The sequence below is a fragment of the Rhineura floridana genome, chromosome 4 (genome assembly GCF_030035675.1).
Source record: "Rhineura floridana isolate rRhiFlo1 chromosome 4, rRhiFlo1.hap2, whole genome shotgun sequence".
NCBI classification, from domain to species: domain Eukaryota; kingdom Metazoa; phylum Chordata; class Lepidosauria; order Squamata; family Rhineuridae; genus Rhineura; species Rhineura floridana.
The window spans coordinates 62,884,250-62,896,424 of record NC_084483.1 but is presented as its reverse complement, the minus strand read 5'-3'; the positions used below and the strand labels follow the sequence as shown (position 1 = coordinate 62,896,424).

Sequence of the window (12,175 nt, the reverse complement as noted above, 5' to 3'; positions counted from 1 at the left end):
TGGCAATGCTGGCTGAGGCTGATGGGAGTTGTGGTCCAACAACACCTGGTGGCCCACTAGTTGGGAAAGGCTGAACTACACTGACTGCTACTATTCATGAGGAAGCAAAAAAATTACTTGTAAGGCTGAAACTTAATCAAGAAGAAGAGGAGTCAGACTCGGATGACATTGATCTGAGTGGCCCAGAACAAGTCTGCAACCATCTGTATGACTGGCAAAGAAAGACTAAGAAAAAGAAGAAAAAGAAGCTGAGAAAGGAAAAAGATAATGGCACCTGAAAACAGCCATGCCTGGGATCTACATCTGAAGAAAAGTGCTTTCTTAAGTCTACCTATGACATCTATTACAGTTCAACAAAAACGGGTGATCTTGTTAATATTTGATTCACTTAGAATAACTGGTTTGCTATAATTAGTTAAATACAGGGAAGAAACTCGAGGTTGTTTTTCTGTTGTGCAGAGGATAGCAATAATAGCGGTATGGGCTGGGGGGGAGGTGGTAAAAGCGTTCTCTACCTAAACTCCCTATCCATCATTGCCTCTCCTGAAGGAATGGACAGACTCTGGATTTATACTGAGTCTGTGGAGGGAACCTTGTTTGTTGAGGGAAAACTGGGGGTTGGAGGGTTGTTCAGTGTTGAAGGGGAGCATATTCTATATCTTTGCTATACATATTCATTTGTATACTTGAACTGTCTCTGGAATTGAGTGCTAAACAATTCTTGATTTCTCTCAGCAGTTCAAGAGACCAAACATCACTCTTGAGGGCTATAAATTGGTCAGTTTTAGCAGATAAAGGTCTCTCTCAGCGTTTGATGAAACCAAGCCTGTGGCTTATTGCTAAGTGTTTTATATTACTAATTAATGGAAAGGGTGGGTCTACACTAATTCTAACATTATGGGTCTGAAAGTCTATACGTGGAATATTAATGGTATGGGCAATCCAGTTAAGAGGAGAAGAGCATGGTCTGCATTAAAAAAGAAGCTCCAGACATTATAATGGTGCAAGAAACTCTCACAAAAAAATCCACAGATTTAAAACTTTTGATCCCTTACACACAGGACGAATGGAATTTGGTCCCAGGCACCTCCAAAGCTAGAGGTGTGGCAATATGGACAGTTAACAGTTTGGGCCTAATGGTGCAAGAAACATTAATTGGCCCTAAGAGAAGATTTATTTTTATTAAGGGACTAATACAAACTGTTGAAATAACTATAGGTTCCATATATAGCCCTAATAATGGTCAACGAGAATTTTTACAACAAACTCTTCAATCACTTACACAGTTTTCAAAAGGAACTATAATTCTTAGTGGAGATTTAAATTGGATCAGTGATGCAAAAAAAAGATAGGAGAGGGAAACAGAGAAAGACTGTGATTTGTGAAGATTCTAATTTAAAATATATTCTTGATGCTGCTGATGGTGAGAAAAAATCCTACAGAATTAGATTACACATATTTTCCCCACAGACACAATTCATACACAAGGATAGATTACTTATTAAAGATAAAAAAATTGACTGGACAAATACTTTCCTCCCATATAGATTCTTCAGGTCCCTCAGATCATGCTCCTGTTGTAGCCACTGTACATTTAATGAACCCCCCTCCAAAGACTATATCATGGAGACTGAAACCCTCTTTATTATTTAACAGACCTATAGTGGATAAAATGATAGAGGAACTTAATAATTACTTCACAATAAATGACGCCAATGGACTTCCGGGAAGGGTGACTTCGCTTGTGCCTGCTTTTGGGACGGGCTCCCGCCTCAAAAGAAGCTTATTCAGATATAAATCAGTCAGAACTTTTTTTTTTTGACTGATGAAATTTCTCCTGGGCAGGGAGAAACGTAGAGATCAACCTCAAAAGCCTGTTTTTGTTGGGAGGACTGGATTTCATTAATTTATGAGATAAGGTCCAGCCAACAATGCCGGACGGACTTCCAAACAAGCTCTATCTGTTTAAGCGATACGTTTATCTTTTCTTTAAAGAGAGAACGGACTAACAGGCAAGCACCCTTCTTTCTATTATTTTTTTTACTTGGTCTAAATTGTTGCAGCAAAAGGAGATTTGTCAGATTGATCGGCTTTGGACAACTTCTGGGTGAGCTATAACTCTTCTCTGTTATTCACGAAATTAACAGCTTATCTCTGTTTCTGTCGCAAAAAGCTGTCCTGGAAGTGCATTCTAAAGATATAAACAGAAGAGGGATTTCTATTCCTGATTTCTATTCCGAGGAATATTATATTGTCTGGGACTATTCTCTTTTTGGTCTATTTTATTTTGACGAATCTGCTTCTTCATGACGCCACTAACTGTTTTGATGCTGGGAACTAAATTTGTTTTGCATTCTTGAACATAGAGAGATAAGGCAGGCTGCTCTGTTTATACTGTGATGTCATCAAGCCTGGAATATTAACCCAATTGTTGCTGAAATAAGAAGTGGTTCTTCTTTATTTTTGTTTTGTTTTGTTTTCGTGGTTTTAAAAATGGCAATCAAGAAAGTGGCTGAGAATCTGGAAGTAACTATGTTTCAGAAAATAATGGATGAGATTGAGATAACGAAACAAACCCTGCGACAGGGTAGTAAGGAGCTGAAAATTGAACTGAGCAAAATGACGCAGGAGCTTAAAGAAATAGGGGATCCTGTGAGAGAGGAGAATGAGATCAGAGATGAGAAAAGAAAAAATAAAGGGAAGATACAAGCCCTGGAGATTGGAACAAATGTGGAATTGGAAAAAGATCTGGAGTTTATGGATTTTAGAAATAAAATCTACTGTTTGGAATTTAACGTTATCTCTGAAGAAATTAATGAAGATATTAGAGATAAAGTTATCAATGGCTTGGATAATCTTTTGGACTGGAATGACGTGATGGAGTTTGATATAGAGAAAATCTATGGAATTAACTGCAGCCATGTGACAATGGAAAAACTCTCAAGAGATGAGCCAGAGCATTTTGTAAAAAAGAAGAACAGAGATATGACTTTACAACAGTATTTCAGCAACTTATTCAGAATGGATGGCAAGAAAATATTTGGGATAGAGGAAATTCCCATGAGACTCTTATTATATGACTATGGCTACGACAGCAAGATTATTATGGAATATTGATAATGGAAGATTGGACACTGAAATTACTGGACTTTACAGGACTATTGGAGATGGAAGATGGAACTAATAGGGATAATGGAATAATGGCTATTGAAATTATTGAACCTAACAGATTTTGATGAGATGGATTAATCGAAATGTTTATTTGGACTATGGTTATGACAATAAGATTATTATAATTATTAACGAGATGGATTAATCGACATGTTTATTTGGAGAAAAATTGATAGATATATTTCTTAAAGAATTGAAACCTCTCTGACATTTTGTGGAAAGAATAAAGTAATGTTTATGAGATTTGATGATTAATTAAGACAACTACTGGAGGAAAGTGATTTTATAATATGATTTAAGAGACAGGATTGTTATATATTGTAGAACTATAACTGATTTGATCTGTGACAAATGGGAAGTCAATATTTTATTTTTTTTGTTTAATTATTTTTGTTTTGTTTTGTTTTTTGTCTTTGAATGTTTTATGATTTTGTTTTGTATGTTTTATGAAAATTTGAATAAAAATTATTGTAAAAAAAAAAAAACAATAAATGACGCCAATGAGTTATCTGAGGCTACAATTTGGGACTCAGTGAAGGAAGTAATGAGGGGTCATCTGATAAGTGAATATGCTCATCTAAAAAGAATAAGAGAGGCCTCAAGGACTAGACTCCATAACGAAATTAAGAATCTTGAAAACAATCATAAACAAACAGGTAGTAAACGAATCTATAGGATATTGCTTCAAAAAAGGACTGAATTGGCAAATCTAGAAGTTAGGTAAATTGCAACTGCTATGCACTTTACTAATCAAAAATATTATGAACAAAGTAATAAAAATTCCAAAATTTTAGCCTATAAACTCAAAAAGAAAATCACAAGAAATAGGATTACAAATATACAAGGATCCACAGGAGAGTAGTTATACACAGAACAAATAGGAGAAAGGTTTCAAGCATTCTTTACTGATTTATACAAAACAAGATCAATTGCTAGAACCTCTATCAATTCCTATCTGGGTGATGCAAATTCAAAAAAAATAGACATAGATCAACAATACTACCTGACAGAGCAAATGTCAGATGAGGACATTGATAAAGCCTTCAAAAACATGAAACCAGCCAAGGCACCAGGTTTAGATGGATTCACATCACAATTTTATAAAGTCTTCAAAGAACAACTAAAACCCAAACTGAAAACCTTATTTAATTCCATAGTGACAGGCGGACCTATAGCACACACTTGGCAGGAATCACGTTGAGTGATTCTCTTAAAACGAGGAAAGGACCCAACATAAGAAGATTCATGCTGACCTATAGCCCTTATAAATCAAGATGCAAAATCTTTTAGCAATATATTGGCAGACAGGCTAGCTTTGATCTTACTGTTATAAAGATCAAGGTGGTTTCATTAGGGTAAGACACATAGCTGACCCAATTAGGTGATTAATAAACATAATTTACTATGCCAGACAGACAAAAAACCCTATCTCTATACTTTCACTTGACTCTAGCAAGGTGTTTGACAAATTAAGCTGGGATTTTCTGTATGCTTTACTGGAAAAAAGTGTCATTTCTGAAGGAATTTATCATGACTTTAAAACACCTATATCAAGGCAGCCAAGCCTCTATTCGACTAAATGACTGGGACACAGCTAAATTGAGAGAGGCACAAGGCAGGGATGCCCTCTGTCACCCCTGCTTTTTGCCCTCTCTATGGAACCTATGGCAAATAAAATTTGCCATAATGAATTAGTACAGGGAATAAAATCCACAGATTCAATACATAAATCTCTTTGCAGATGATATTGCTTTAACATTAGAAAACCCACTGTCTTCTCTACCAGCAGTGCTCAAAGAAATTGCAGATTATGGTGGTGTATGAGGAATGGAAATTAACTACAAGAAATCTGACATACTGAATTTTAATGTGTCTCCTCATTTGGACTGTTGTAAACAAAGTTCTGTCCTACAGAAGCATGGTAGGGCACGTTGTTGCAGGTGGATTAATGAACTCTATATCTGCTACTAGCAGCGTGCTTGTTTGACCTCCAAAAGGCTAGCAACAATCCAAGACAGAGTTCAGTGAACTTGTTGCTGTTCTTGTATGCCTTCAAGTCGATTGTGGTAACCCTATGAAACTTTTGGATGTATTCATAGGGTTTTCATGGTAAGAGGTATTCAGAGGTGGTTTTCCATGGCCTTCCTCTAAGCCTATGGCACCCAGTATTCCCAGGCGGTCTCCCATCCAAATACTAACCAGGCCTGACCCTGCTTAGCTTTCAAGATCGGTTGTGTTCAGGGTAGTATGGCCGTAGACATTGAACTTATGCCTACTGAAATCAATGGGCTTTTTAATACTGACTATTAAGCACCACCTTTTTGAGAGGATATACTTCTTTCTGCCAAGGAGGAAGCCAATGTCAAATGAAGCTTCTGCAATGGCTGCCTTGCCATTTAATGGTTTTATTTACATAAGAGACAAGCAGAAATTCATTTAATGAAATCAAATTATGTCACGGCGATTATTGATTTTGAAAATCATAGCCTTTTATCTTTGTCAGAACAGATCTCAAGTCACATAATTGAAAGAGATTTGCCATCAACATGAGGCAAACCCCGATGAAAAGACGAAAAATAGTCCTTGGTTTGCTTTCAGCTTTTCTTTTGCCTCCTCTGCCCCTCCCAGCTCTTTTCTGCTGAGGGGAAGTCACACACGCCCTGGGGAAAGCTCCAATTTCTCTCTGATGTTGTACAGCTGAGTAGCAAAATGAATACTGAGGCTTTCATTAAGCTCTATACCTTCCATCTGTGGACACAATGTACTTACTGATGCAGATTAGGTTCTCCTGATTTGCAATGCAGACAAGTCTTTTGCACATACATACTGTGTCTGGAGACTTCAAAGCCTTCTAGTTTTGTTTCATAAAACAAAGCAGATTAATGACACATGATCTGTTTCCTGTCTGTGTCCCTCTGCAGAGCAACAGTTCATAGCGTGGTGGCGGCGGGAGAGGGGGCACAATACCTAGGCCTGAAGCCTTAGAACTGTTGGCTTCAGAATGAGCAATAGAAGCTCTGCTTAGATCCTCACAGCTATGTACATTCTAATCAAATCCACATGGACTACAGGTGAAATAATTTTATACTGCAAAGAAAAAAAAGTTTTCATGAAAATATGGAAATGAATTCCTTCCCTTATCAAAATTCCATGAGGCAAGAAGAGAGCAAGCGTGTGCACAAGGCAGTACTCAAATGTGTGGGAGAAAGGGCAGGGGGAAAGAGGCGGAAACTCGCGTGGTGAGTGTTTATTTATGCTGGCACCAAGATTTGAAATTTTAAAATATTTTAACTTGGCAGACATTTAAAATTAACCAGTTGAGCAAGCGTTACATGTGATGCATTGATATAAATGAGGCAAAACACTTTTTGTGAAATTATTCGCAAGCAATAGGGAGAACAAAATGAAAATTCTGTGATTAAAATTTAACCTCAGACTCTATAGCAGCTAAAGGCTGGAATCTACAGCTCATACTTTTCCTGGGCATGCCTTATTTCTGAGCTGGGATGTGGAACAAATTTGATTCAATTTACAATTAAAGCTAAATCGAACTACATGCTTTCCGAAACAGTATGAGAACCTGCCATCCTTTCAAATTTGCACTTATCCAAATATTATGAGGAAGTTCTCTAACCAACCAATGTTTACAAAAGTACATATATTAGGGGAAAGCGTGCATAGAAATGAGTATCTTAGTGAAAATAACAAAAAATCATTGTAGTAGGATAAATTGTTTGCAAAAATGTGTACATTAGTCAAAACTGCTTATAAAATGTGTTTTTATGAAAAATTTGCATAAAATGACTGAATAATTTTAATGAGATTTTTTTTTTAAAAAAAATGCAAATTGCTGCACAAAGGTGGAGAACTAAATTTAAGATTGCAAAAATGAGAAATCAAGAGAGCTGAAACTGACAGATCCTTCCATCGCTACTTCTGAGTAAATGTGGACAGGATCTGACTATAACACTATGAGTGGAACAGTAGACCTGGTTCAAATCTCACCCAAGCCATGAATAAACTCATTAGGTAAGCTTCTGCCAGGGTGGATAAAAATCAGTGCTTTTTGTAAAAAGAAAGAAAGAAAGAAAGAAAGATTTTTAATTTAAATCAGATTTTTTATTTAAATCAGATTTTTTGTTAAAAAAACAGTAATAAAACAGTAAATTTCTTTGTCATTCAATTCAATCTTATTACAAGCATGCTAAACTTACACTTACAGTCTCATGAAAATGAATTAATGGCTCTATCACACCCACACAGATTGAGTTAGAAGATTGAATCATTTCAGTTTTTCATCTCATAAAAATGGCTCTGGCCAGCCTAACTACAACTTTTGCTTCTTGCAAGTTCTGGACTTTCTGTTACTCTGACTAGAGTAACATGTGCAAGGACACAGACTGGGTGGGAATGGGGTTGTTCTGAGCTTCTGTGGTAGGTAGGGTTGCCAGGTCAGAAGCATCCCAAACTTTGAGATTTCAGGGCTGTGCCCTAGTTATGTCAGGGGGGTGGACCCTAGTGATGTCATGGGGTGGACCTGAGTGATATTATGGGATGGGCCTGAGTAATGTCATTAAGCATCAACCACAGCTTGGAGCATACCACTCAAACAAAAACATTTCTCTGATAGGAAATTAAGACAGAAATCTTAGCTAAAAGATGGAGCCTGGATAGGGAACATTTAATCTAGCCTATTTGCTTCTGGCAGGAAGGATTTAAGTGCCCACAGGCCAGGCCACTCACCAGAAGGTCATTGTAGGACGAAAGGAGCCTAGTGTTGTGGAGGTGTTAGATGGGAGCACTCAGGAGTAAAGATGGATGCCCCTGCAGGCTGCAATTCTAAATACACTTAGAAAGGGATTAAGCCCCATAGAACACAATAGGACAATTCTGAGTACATATAGTTTGGATTGTGCCATTGGTAAAGCTTGCCTAGGGATCCTCTGCAAAGATATCCATATTCAAGCAGGGTTGGCAACCCCCTGCCTGGAATGCCCTGGCCCTACCTTTTAACATGGCTGCTCCAAACTTGTTTACACATGTGCCCTTCACTTCAGAAAGAGGTCTAAGAAATGAGTAAGAGTAAGAAGATTCTCTACCCTTTTCTGTCTACCCTGTGGGCTGCTATAAACTCACTTCATCAGCCAACCCAATCCCAGTGAATAGTTGACAGAGAAAAAATACACATGGTTTGTTTACCTTCATAGGCAGCAGCTTGGGAACAACAACAATTACAACCACAATTCCCAGTATGTGAAATGTCTTTTACCACTATTGGGCAAGAAACAAAACAGCATGCAACCAAGAAGGTGCATCATCAGTGGGTTTAAGGGGGTCGAGCTGAGTGCATGGATCCACTGTTTTTGCTTCTATGGATGTAAGGGAGGTTAAAGGTAAATGAAATGCAAATAGAAAAAGAAAAAGAAAAGACAGTGATGATTTCCTAAATGCAATACCATACCAACAACAACAAAATTCCTATGAGTAAGGCAGAAAACTCAGCATCCCACAACCAGTCAAGATTCCTAACCAAAAACCAAAATTAAAAATTCCTGGCAGCTAGTCAGCCAAGGTCACAGCAATCCCCATGCAGTACAACCTGACCCGGGGGCTGCAGTTAGTACAGAATGCTGTGGCACAATTGCTGACAAGAGTGAGACCCTATCGACAAATAATACCTCTGCACTGGTTGCTGATATGCTACCAGGCCAAGTTCAAGCTGTGTTTTTCATGTTACGGGTGCCACATAGTACTTGTTCTGCTCTTGTAAGAAATCAGTCCTTTAGCGTGGCAGTACCTATGCTTTGGAACTCCCTGCCTATTGACGTTAGGCAGACGCCTTCATTGTACTCTTTTCAGCACTTGCTAAAAACATATTTGTTTAGGGAAGCCTATCCAGTCATGTAGAAGCTATTGTGTTTTTTATGTTTATAACTCGTTGGTTTTATTATTTTGAATGTTTTAGATACATGTCTTTAACTGTTTTTGCCAATAATTTTTTTGTTTTAATTCCTTCTGTAAACCGCTTTGAGGTTCTTTATAATAAAGTGGTATATAAATGTTGTAAATAAGGAATCTGCCTTACACTGACGCAGGCCATTTGTTACTATCTAGCTGAGTACTGATGACATGGACTAGCATTGGCTCTCCAGGATTCCAGGCAATAGTATTTTCCAGAGATTTAATTTCGTACCTTTGCATGCAAAGCATATGCCCTGCCACTGAGCTATAGTCCTTCCCCTGTTTAAAAAAGTATCTTTTAAAATTGTTCTTTTCAGATCACAAATGAATGCATATCATGCCTAGGGTAGATCCACACCATTCATTTAAAGCACATTCAATACACATTTGAAACATATGAATCCCACCACAGAATCATGTAAATAATTATAATCATAGGGACATAGCATGAAGAAATATTTATATGAGCATGACTGTCAAAGATGTTTAGATTAGCATGACTGTCAAAGGCACTGTGAGGCACTGTTTTACAGTGGCTGCGGTCCTACCTGACGGACAGGACCCAGAAAGTGGTGCTGTGAGACTACTGCTCGACCCCCTGGCTGTTGGCCTGTGGGGTACCGCAAGGTTCCATTCTGTATCCCATGCTCTTTAACATTTATATGAAACCGCTGGGAGAGGTCATCAGGAGGCTCAATCCAGACAAGACTGATATGCTACTAGTGGGTGATTCTTCTGACCGGATGGTAGATGTCCAACCTGTCCTGGATGGGGTTGCACTCCCCCTGAAGGAGCAGGTTCGTAGCTTGGGGGTTCTCCTAGAAGCACCTTTGTCACTTAAGGCTCAGGTAGCCTCAGTGGCATGGAGTGCCTTCTACCAACTCCAATTGATGGCCCAGCTACACCCCTATCTGGACAGGGATAACCTGACTTCAGTTGTCCATGCTGTGGTAACCTCCAAGTTAGATTACTGCAATGTGCTGTATGTGGGGCTGCCTTTGAAGACGGTTCAGAAACTGCAGCTTGTGCAAAATGCAGTGGCCAGATTGGTAACAGGGACCAGATGGTTTGAACATATAAAACCAATTCTGGCCTGTTTGCATTGGCTGCCTGTATGTTTCCGAGCCCGATTCAAGGTGCTGGTTTTAACCTATAAAGCCTTACACAGCTTGGGACCACAATAACTGATGGAACACCTCTCCGAACATGAACCTACCCATACACTACGCTCAACATCAAAGGTCCTCCTCCAGGTGCCTACTCCGAAGGAAGCTCAGAGGATGGCAACAAGGGAGACGGCCTTCTCAGTGGTGGCCCCCAAATTATGGAATGATGTTTCTGACGAGGTGCAGCTGGTGCCAACCCTGTTATCTTTTTGGTGCCAGGTCAAGACTTTCCTCTTCTCCCAGGCGTTTTAACAGCATTTGAATAACGTGTTTTTAACTTGCTTATTGGTTTTTATGGGTTTTAATGGTTTAAATTTGTATACTTGTTTTTAATGTTCTTAATTGTTGTAAACCATCCAGAGAGCTTTGGCTATGGGGCAGTATATAAATGCAATAAATAAATAAATATTGGGAACTTTTTAAAAACACTGCCCTCTTGAACATCCCAGGAAAATTTAAACTTGTTTGACTGCTGCACACAAGAGAGAAAAAGATTGAAAACTATATACTTACACAATTTATGAGATTTTCAGATAAGCAGCAAAAAACTACAGTTTTCTGGCCTTGCAATAAGGTCTGACTGCTGCATGGAGGTCAACAAATCACAACCCTGACTTCACTTATTGGCTACAAATCTGAAAGGGCAGGTTTAGAGGTAGGAGCTCATTTAACAGAAGTTGCGGGGAGGGAGGCGGCTGATGTTTTGATGTATATCTTGTGAACCAGACCACCTAGAAATGTAATTTTAAAAAAATGAAAGCTAGTTGAGAGACCTGAGATAAAGGTGACTCACCCAGAGACCTAGAGAGGACCCCAAACTTTTGGAGTCTCTGGGCAAAAACCAGAGAGCTGGCAACCCTAGTGGGCCACACAAGACAAAGGAATGAGCAGAGCTTGGAAGTAACTAGTTACAAATAACAATAATAAGCAGGAGAAAAAAGAGGGGGGAGACCCCAAGGTGCTGGAAAAAAGGAATTCTTGAAATGAAAATCCAAATAGGTTTTATTAAAAAGAAAGCCCAACGCGTTTCAGCCACTCAGTGACTTGGCCTTCATCAGGGGATGAACAGGTCTAAAAGTTTTATCTTCAACAATTATGTATGCACAAATATGCATGGAGTTTCTGCACTGATTCTGTGCAATTGAATAATGACCATGGAGACTTTTTTAAAATCACAATAATAGTCTGATATTGACTGAATAAATTCGTTATTCTTGAAAGGGGAGAGTCCCCAGATCACAGTGATATATGATATAGGGTACCCCAACATATATTTTGGGGTTCAGAGACATGTTAACTTTTCTATGGAGTTGCTGTAGCTGTGAACTTTTCTTGTTTTTTAGTGTTTTGAACTTTCAAGCAAATAAGGAACTGGGAACTAGGAACCAACCTCAGCATCGTAACAACATAACCAATGATGAGGGATGATGGAAGTTGTAGTCCTACAACATCTGGAGGGCACCATGTCGGTTATCCCTGGTCTGTAAGGCTCCACAAGTACCTTGTTGTTTGTTGCAATACATAGAAGAACATAAGAAGAACCTGCTGGATCCAACCAGTGGCCATCTAGCCTAGCATCCTGTTCTCACAGTGGCCAATCAGATGCCCTAAAGGGAAGCCCACAAGCAGGACCTGAGTGCATGAGCCGCACTCTCCTCACCTGTATTCCCAGCAACTGATATTCAGAAGCATACTGTCCCTGACAGTGGAAGTAGAACATAGCCATCATTGCTAGGTGCCGCTGATAGCTTTATGCTCCATGAATCTGTCTAATCCTCTTTTAAAGCCATCCAAGTTGGTGCCCATCACTGCTTCTTGTGGTAGTAAATTCCATAGTTTCACTATATGCTGGGCAAGACCACATTTTTAATTGCAGG

The 12,175-nt window shown here is 38.8% G+C and overlaps 1 pseudogene; it reads right to left on the bottom strand.

Annotated features, from left to right (window-relative positions):
- Nucleotides 1–5,321: 5,321 nt before the first annotated feature.
- LOC133384683 (5S ribosomal RNA) lies at nt 5,322–5,430 on the bottom strand (annotated as a pseudogene).
- Between the last annotated feature and the right edge of the window lie 6,745 nt (nt 5,431–12,175).